A 9,616-nucleotide genomic window follows, 5' to 3' on the forward strand; every position below is an offset into this window, starting at 1 on the left:
ACTTACTTGCACCTTCAGGTCCTGCTCAGGCTTGACCTCATATATACCATTTCCACTTAATAATGGAATTTATGAATCTGTGGGTCAGACAACACCCAGTTCATAATGGGCAGTTCAGGCCACATGGTGAATTGGTGTCCCATGGTTAAGCATTCAGTCTCTACTAAGGCTCAGTAACAAACCAAAAGCTGTTTCTCAAAAGGAGAGTAGTTATCTGCAGAGGATGGCAGGGCTTTGCTCCAAAATCCTAAGGGTCTGTGCCGTGATTCACCAATAGAGGCCTGCCAAAGACTCCAAACACCAGCTCTATCTGCCAATGACACTTGAAAACACCATCGGATCAGCTGGATCATATGGCCCAAGTGGTAGAGTGGCTTGCACAGCAGCCTGAACCTGTTGCAGAGCCTTCTCTTGTTCTGGGCCCGACTCAAAACTAGCAGCTTTTCGAGCCACTTGATAAATAGGCCAGAGTAGCACACCCAAATGAGGAATATGTTGTCTCCAAAATCCAAAGAAGCACACTAGGTGTTGTGCCTCCTTTTTAGTTGTGAGAGCAGGCAGATGCAATAACTTACCCTTCACTTTAGAAGGAATATCTCAACATGTCCCACACAACTGCACCCCTAGAAATTTCACTGAGGTAGAAGGTGCCTGAATTTTTGTGGGATTAATTTCCCACCCTCTAGCATGTTAATTAAAAATTTTTTTTATTAGCATGCTAATATTTTACCAATAAGTCCAGAGTCATTGACACTTCTTCCTCAGTAGGTCCAATCAGCATAATATCATCAATGTAATGGGCCAGTGTGATGTCTTGTGGAATGGAAAAATGATCAATTTCCCCGAGGACTAAATTATGACATAGCGCTGGAGAGTTGATGCAGCTCTGAGGTAGGGAAGTGAAGAAGTATTACAGGCCATGCCAGCTGAAGGCAAACTGCTTCTGATGGTCCTACAAAACATGTATGGAGAAAAAGGCATTCGCCAGATTGATAGCGTATACCAAGTACCAGGAGATGCATTAATTTGTTCAAGCAATGAAACTACATCTGGAACAGCAGCTGCAATTGGAGTCATCAACTGGTTAAGTTTTCAATAATCTACTGTCATTCTCCAAGATCCATCTGTTTTTTGCACAGGCCAGATAGGCGAGTTGAATGGGAATGTGGTGGTAATCACCACCCCTGCATCCTTCAAGCCCTTGATCGTGGCATTAATCTCAGCAATCCCTCCAAGAATGTGGTATTGTTTTTGGTTTACTATTTTCCTAGGTAGGAGCAGTTCTAATGGCTTCCACTTGGCTTTTCCTACCATAATAGCCCTTACTCTATTTGTCAGAGATCCAATGTGGGGTTTCCACCAGTTGCTGAGTATATCTATTCCAATTATGCATTCTGGAACTGGGAAAATCACTACAGAATGGGTTTGTGGACTCACTGGATCTACTGTGAGATGGACATGAGCCAAGACTCCATTAATAACCTGACCTCCAAATGCACCCGCTCTGATTGGCGGGCCACAGTGACGTTTGGGTCTCCTGGAATTAGTGTCAGTTCAGAGCCAGTATCCAGTAATCCCCGAAAAGTCTGATTATTTCTTTTTTGCTAATGAACAGTCACTCTCGTAAAAGGCTGTAGATCCCTTTGGGGAAGTCTGGGAGAAAGATTAACAGTAACACTTTCTGCAGTGTTTTGGAGTCCTTCCTCAAAGGGACCTGGTCTTCCCTTCATTCAAGTGGTTGTGGGTCTTTAAACTCGCTTGAATCTGGGAATTGATTAAGGGACCATGACTGTCTATTCTAGCGATTTGAGTTAGACTGCTCTTCACCTGACTTAGAATTCATCCTTTTATACAGACCAGATAAATAGTAGACTTCCTATCTATTTCACTCTTAGGGACACCACGACTAAGTAGCCAAACCATAAGTCCATATGAGTCAGACTATTCTGATTACTGCTTTGATTCAGCTGTCCATTACTGTAACCATGCCCACCTTGTCTTTGTTAATTGAGTGCAGCCACTTGACCTGTACTACCATGGGGTCTATTCAGTCCCATTGTAGTTACGTGTCTTAATTCAGTTAGGGCAGTTCCCACTGTCAAATCTGATTTACATAAAATAGCAATCGCAGCAGTCTTCAAGGATGCTGGAACTCCCTTCACAAATTCGTTCCTCATGGTTGTGGTAAAAGTGTGTCCTCTGGGCACTCCATGGTTGGGTCTGTGGGTCTAACCTGATAAATCCACTCTAACATGCCAATTTCCCTAGGCCTTTGGATACCTTCTTCTACAGTATACCAAGGCAGGTCTGGTACTTCAACTTGATTTAGTGTAGGCTACCTTGTAATCAATGCTTCAGCAACCTAACCAAACAAACTATTAGATCCTTTCCTAACTTCTCGAGCTGAAACATTGAATAAGAATCTGTGCTTAGTGGACCCATATCAATAAACTCAGGCTGATCCATCTTTATGCTCCTTGCACCATTATCCCACACCTTTAATAGCCATTCCCACACATATTCCCAAGGTTTCTGTTTGTTCATAGTAGAAAATTTAAGCAGTTCTTTTGGAGTGTAGCATACTTCCTCCTGGGTCACACTTTCTATTTCGCCTTTTGGGGCTCACTGGGACTTAAGTCTAATTATAGGTCTAGAAGCCAGAATTGGTAGTGTGGAATTGTTTTGAGGACATTCAGCATTGTCTTGTAAAGCACCTGCCTCAGGCGATGCCTCAGGCAATGACTCAGACAAGGGCTCTTTAGAGGAAGCTGGCCTAATCTCGTTAGATGGGTGGAGGAGCTAATGGTTTTTCTGAGCAGGGTGGTTTAGCAGACAAACATGAAGTAATCTCTTCAGATGGGAGTGGTTCTGTTGGAAGGGGTGATTTAATGGAATTTAGAGGCTCAGTGTCTCCAGCTTTCTAATTATCTGCCCATATGTCCCCATCCCAAGTTTCAAGATCCCATTTCTTCCTAATCAATGCCCTTACTTTAACTTCAGACACTTCTCAAGATTGGCAATTGAGCAGGCTTTGTAATTCAGCCATTCTTACAATAAGAGCCTGGGTTTGGTTTTTGGCAATTTCAGCTCTGTTACTACAAGACATAAGGCTTTCTTTCAAAGCACAAGTGGAAGCCTTAAGGTCATTTATGTGGCACTTGAGTTTTGACTCTGAAGCCCTGAGCACATCTTTTTATTTAACCAGTTTGTCCGGGGAAAGCAGGACCAACCAACCAGCTTCCTTATACTTCTCATTCTGGCAAAACTGTAGAAAGATATCATACATGTGTTCAGCTGGAGCCTTGCCTTTCTGCAATACATGATCTACTGTTGGTGATATTTTGCTTAATTGTATTGCCACCTGACACCATGGATTAGCAGTGCCCTCTTACTGCTGGAAGCAGAGTAATCAACATCTTTAAGACTATCCAGGTTTGAGAACCAATTTAGAAAACTCATCCTTACAATTTTGTTTTTCTAGAACCACTTTTGGTACCAAATGTCTTAGGCTGGTTTCTCTGGAGAAGCAAAACCAGTAAAACATATAAATATACATACACCCACTGCCATCAAGTCAATTCTGACTCATAGTGACCCTATAGGACAGAGTAGAACTGCCCCATAGAGTTTCCAAGGAGCACCTGGCGGATTTGAATTGCCAACCTTTTGGTTAGCAGCTGTAGCACTTAATCACTACACCACCAGGGTTTCCTATAAATATACATATATAAAGGTTTATATCAAGGAAACAGTTCACTCAATTGTGGAGGCTGGAATATTCCAAGTCCGTGGATCAGGATAGAGGATTCTGTTGATTCATGTAGCCGCAAGGCTGGTGAGCCCAAGACTGGCACAGCTCCAGCTCTGAGGCTGTGAAGATCGAGAATCCCAAGATCTGTGGATAAGCTGATAGCTCAAGTCCCAAGAGCCAGAGGTCAGAGGAACAGGAGCCAGACTCAGGATCCAGGGTAAGCAAAAAGCCAGAACGTCTGCTTATATTCGGATGCAGGCCACGACCCTAAGGAAACTCCCTTTCAAGTGATTGGCTACTCACAGCAGATTCCATCATGTGAGTGATCACATATAAACACTGGGAATCATGGCCCAGCCAAGTCGACACACAATATTAACTGTAACAGTTACCCCCACAACTTTAATCTGGGTACAGAAATAGGGGCTTTTGTAAACATGTAGGGTTTATTGCTGACAGTGTAATGCCAATATCAATAAAAAATTTGCAAGATTCACCATTTACTTGGATAATTGTTTCTCCTTAGGGATTTAAAACCATTATAGGAAAAGCCCCTGTAATCGCCTGGAAGCATCTTCATTTCTGTTCAGATTGGGGTTCAATGGATGGCAAGTTATTCAACTTAATTTTTAATTTTATGCACTCTTTCTTAAAGTGCCCAGATTTTTTACAGTAATGGCAAATGCCAGGTTTAGTACTTCTAAAAGGCTGAAATTTACTTTGGTTAGGGGACTGTAACTGTTGTAATTGTGCTATTGTTGTTTGGTGCCATTGAGTCAATTCCAACTTGTACCAACCCTATGTACAACAGTAAGAAACACTGGTCCTGTGCCATCCTCACGATTGTTGCGCTTGGGCCTTTTGTAGTAGCCACTTTGTCAATCTATCTCATTGAGGGTCTTTCTCTTCTTTCCTGACCCTCTACTTTACCAAGCATGATGCCTTTCTCCAGGGACTGGTCCCTGCTATAGTAATTGTAGGGCCATCAATTTATTTGTTTTGGAGAGTTCTTGAATCTCCATTGTTTGAGAAAGCTCATGGGCTAAATTAGTCAGTTCGGCAGTCGGTGTTGCTTTCCAATCTAGCTGGTGTCTTTTGACCAAGGCTGAAAGTTCAGGTTTAAGGCAAGACACAAATACTGCATTAGCCCCTGAAGTCCCTGGGGTCAAAAGGTCAAGACCCAAATGTTCAGAAAAATTTTTAAACAGATTCAGGCTGTTATAAACACTTTCTGCTTATTTTGTATACAAGAGTGACTCTCTGGCCAGTCTGCTACAGGGGGACAGGTCTTATCAAGAGCATTTAGTAATTTCTCCTTTCTCAGGTTTTGGCAAGCAGAGCCTCAGCCATCTTTCCTGTGTCTAAGGCAAGACTGGCTTGAGAATCTTTTCATTCATTGTGTTCTAACCACAATTGGGCATCCCCAGGGATGACTAGCATATGGAATAATTAATATAGGTCTGGCAATCCAGGCTGGTTTGCTTCAAGAAGGGTTTAAAATTCTTTAGCAAATTTACAAGGGCCCTTACACAAATTTGGAAAATCTTTAACAATGCTAGGCCGTTCAGTGCAAGTCCAGGGGACAAAGGACACGCCAGGTTTATTTGGAGTTTCTGTAATGGTGACTACGGACCTCAGTGGGGGATGAAGCTTGAAAGGCATCTGAAGGATAGGTCTTAACCTTTCAGTAGATTCTTTAGGGAAAAGGGGGTGTTTGGAAAGCATTTTAGTATAGGAGTAAGAAGGCAGAGATGGTTATAAAGAAATATGTGCTGGCAGAACAGAGGGACTAAGATTCTGAAGAACAAAAGTAGGCACTTGACATCCCAGTTCTTTTTTTGTTTGTTTGTTTCTTTGTTATTTTTGAAATAGTATCTTGCATAGAAGCCATTCTGCTTCCCTGACGCCTTTTAGAGATTTCTACATACCAATCAAAATAGATATCCCATTGTGGTTGCTGAATTTGAGAGCCTTTCGGAATTGTTTCGATGACAATGGGCTTTCTTTTTTAACTGACTGCATAGTAAAATTAGTTTGTCCAAGTTAAAGAAGCTGCACATTGGCCATTGATTTTCTAGGCTGCCTTTAGTAAAATTATGACCCCCAAACCCATTGCCGTCGAGTTGGTTCTGACTCATAGCGACCCTATAGGACAGAGTACAACTGCCCCCATAGAGTTTCCAAGGAGCGCCTGGTGGATTTGAACTGCTGACCTTTAGGTTAGCAGCCATAGCACTTAACCACTACGCTACCAGGGTTTCCAAAATTATGCTAGTGCTCTAAAAACAGATGAGTGAGGACCAAAAAACTTGTTCATGTGTGTAGCCAGTGTGCCTGAAGGTGACCCTGTCAAATCTTCAGACCTGGCATTCACTATCTTACTAAAACAGTGAATTGCACGTGCTGTAAAGCTAGAATGTGCACTGAAGCCTGAATGTGCATTGATACCTAAACGTGCACTGAGACCAGAATGTACACTTAAGAAGACAAAGTTGGTTCAAACTTAATGGGCTGAGACCTAGATTCTCCCAGAGTCTATTAAGATTGGAGCAGGAGTTTGCCACAGTTTGGGGCCAGTGTTTTGCTTTAACCAATATGTAACTTCAGTGCATCAACTTTGTTGTGGCAGGCGGGCAGCCCAGTGCTCTTGCCTAGTTCACGAAATGGTTTATCCTTTCATGGGAGTCTTTAACAATTTTTCAGGCTGGCAACTGCCCTATTGGCTTTTACTAGTCGTTCTGTACCTGAGTTTTGTCTTGTGGCTTATAACACCTAGGAGAATCATAGTAACAGTCTCACCAAACTCAATTTGTCAACACACTCATCCAAATGTTCAGAATATAAACTGAAAATGAAAGTACAAAAGGAAAGAAATCCAGCATAAATCTTGAAGAGTGTCATGCAAGGAAGCAGAGCTCTTTTTGAGAGACTTTTTACTTGACACAACTTCTGGGATTCTGTGGAGTCAGAAGGGCTCGAGGGTCCAATGGGTGTACTGAAGCTCTGAGTCTGCTATGTCCCAAGGGCTGCCGAAGATAATGTGCTTTTTGAATCCCATGTATCTGACACCATGAAGTGTCAAAGGGTAAGAATGTGTATTCTGTTGAAATAAAAGTAAAGAAACTTATTGAAGGTTCAAGACAGTTTGAACTGGGGAGATGCTTAGTCCTCTGCAGTGAAACTAAACGCTCCAAGATGGTGGAGTTAGGCATATTTATCTGGTAAAATCTGGAACTTAAGGTACAATGTTCTGATTGGAAATTATAAAGTTAGGGTAGTAGGAGTTGGGACAACTTGAAGCAGGGATCATAATATGATTGGTCTAAAAAAAAAGTTTTTTTTTTTTAAAGTGTATATGTGGGCTACCTAGCTTGGATAGCCTTCTAAATTACAGAAGCACATAATAAGGGGGGCTTAGAGGGTAGTTACAAGGAAATCACAAGATAGTCTTTCTGAGAACATTCTGTTAAGATATTATCTTTAGCAAACCTTCCTTGAGAATTGCTTGAAACATTCCTTGAGTTTGCTGATAAGGGGCTGGTGTCAAGATCCTTCCTCAGGGACATTGTTTTTATGTCCTTAGCTTAACTGCAGAGAAAAAAAAGTTTCCCTAGTTACAGGATTAAGTTTGCACAAAGTTTAAATGGCTAATGGGAAACAAGCACAGGGTTAAGATGGAGTTGGGGTGCATACCCAGGCCAGTCACATTGATAGAGTTAAGCACCTCAAAAGGAAACTCATTGTTTAATTTGTGTTTCTGATTACTAATGAGATTAAATACACTTTTATACTTTTTTTTTTTTTTACCATTTGGTTACCGTTTCCACAAGTTGTCTATTCTTATCCTTTTTTTTTTTCTCCTGTGTTGTTTTGATTTGGGGAAGTTCTAAACATGTTACATATTCATTCTTTATGCTTTGAGAATATTTTCTCTGAGTTTGTAGCTTGTCTTTTTATCTTGCTTGTCATATCTTTGGTAATATATAGAAGCCTCTACATTTAAAAAAAAAAAAAGCTACTCAAATTTATCAATGTTTTCCTTTTTTGGGCAGAGAAGGGTCTAATTTCCCCTACTCTCATGTTGTGAAGTTATTCTGCTACATTTTCTGAAAGTTTTGAGGCTTTCCTTTCCACATTTAGGTTTTAATCCATTTGGGATTTTTTTTTTTTTTTTTTGCAATTTGTGTGAGGTAGATATCTAATTTTATTTCTTCCTGTATGCATTGCCAGTTAAGCTAGCACAGGTGTGGAATAGTTCAGGTCGTTCTTTTTCTTAATTTGTAACATCATCTCTAGCATATACCAGGGTCATGTATGTACCTATATTTGTTTCTAGACTCTATTAAGTTCTATTAATCTTTTTTCTATGTTCTCCCTAATAACATATTTTAATTATAATTTTTAATTATAAAATTTTATAAGCCTTACTTTCTGGTAGGTGAAGACATCTTCATCTTCCTGTTCAAAATTATCTTGGTTGTTCTTATCCATTTATGCCCAAGAATTTCAGGACCATTTTGTCTCAAGGTCTGTGAAAACTCCTGTTATCTATGATTTTGTTTCCTCATTATTTTTAATTTGTGCCTTTCTCATGTTTTCCTAAAATAATCTTTGCCATAAGTTTTTCCATTTTATTTCAAGGAATCTGTTTTTGGTTTTGTTGAATCTTTATAATGTTTATTATAAATTTTTTTTGACCTATGAATTATTTAGATGTACTTTTTAAATTTTTGCTGTTTTGGTCAGAGAAAACGTTTTATGTGATGTAGACATTTGTTGAGATTTGTTTTGTGGTTCAGCCCATTGTTCCAAGTGTGGTTGAAAAGAATATGATTCCTGTAATGGATTTAATTGTGTCCTCCCAAAATATGTGTCGACTTGGTTAGTCCGTGTGTGGTTGTCCTTCATTTTGCGATTTTCCTGTGTGTTATAAATCATAATTTCTGCCTGTGGTTAAAAAAGATTAGGGTGGGATGTAACACCTTGCTCAGGCCACATCCCTGATCCGATGTAAAGGGAGTTCCCCTGGGGTGTGGCCTGCACCACTTTTTATCTCTCAAGAGATAAAAAGGAAAGGGAAGCAAGTAGAGAGTTGGGGACCTCATACCACCAAGAAAGCAGCACCAGGAGCAGAGTGTGTCCTTTGGACCTGGGGTCCCTGTGCCTGAGAAGCTCCTCAACCAGGGGAAGATTGAGGACAAGGACCTTCTTCAAGAGCCGACAGAGAGAGAAAAATTTCCCCTGGAGCTGATGCCCTGGATTTGGACTTCTAGCTACTAGACTCTGAGAAAATAAATTTCTCTTTGTTAAAGCCATCCACTGTGGTATTTTTGTTATGTCAGCACTAGATGACTAGGACAATGCCCTTAATTGTTGTGTGTAGGATTCTATATATGACCACCAAATTAAGTGGATTGACTTTATTGTCAGTTTTTCTATACTCCCCTTTGTTTTTTATCTGCTTGATCTAATTTATCGATTATAGAGAAAGATAAGTTAAAATTCCCTAATATAATTGTGGAATTCTGGGTACTTTCCAATAAATGTATTTTTTTTTTTTTTTCTATTTGAGGTTATGTTTTAGGTCCATAAATTTTTGAAATTTTTATATCTCCTTTCATTATTAGGCAATAAGCTTCTTTATCCCTAATAACTTCCCACTCAAAGTCAGTTTTGCTGGTAGTTATATGTTGTTATATTCCTGTTGTTATTTTTAGTATTTTTCAGATGTATTTCTCCCATTCTTTTATTACTTTCAATTTTTCTCTATTATTATGCTTACAATGAGTCTCTTGTTAACACCATGTAACCAAACTATCAAAATACAATCTCTAAATCTCTTTATTTGGTAAATCTGGTTTCTTT

This window comes from Elephas maximus, chromosome 4 (assembly GCF_024166365.1).
Source record: "Elephas maximus indicus isolate mEleMax1 chromosome 4, mEleMax1 primary haplotype, whole genome shotgun sequence".
Classification (NCBI taxonomy): Eukaryota; Metazoa; Chordata; class Mammalia; order Proboscidea; family Elephantidae; genus Elephas; species Elephas maximus.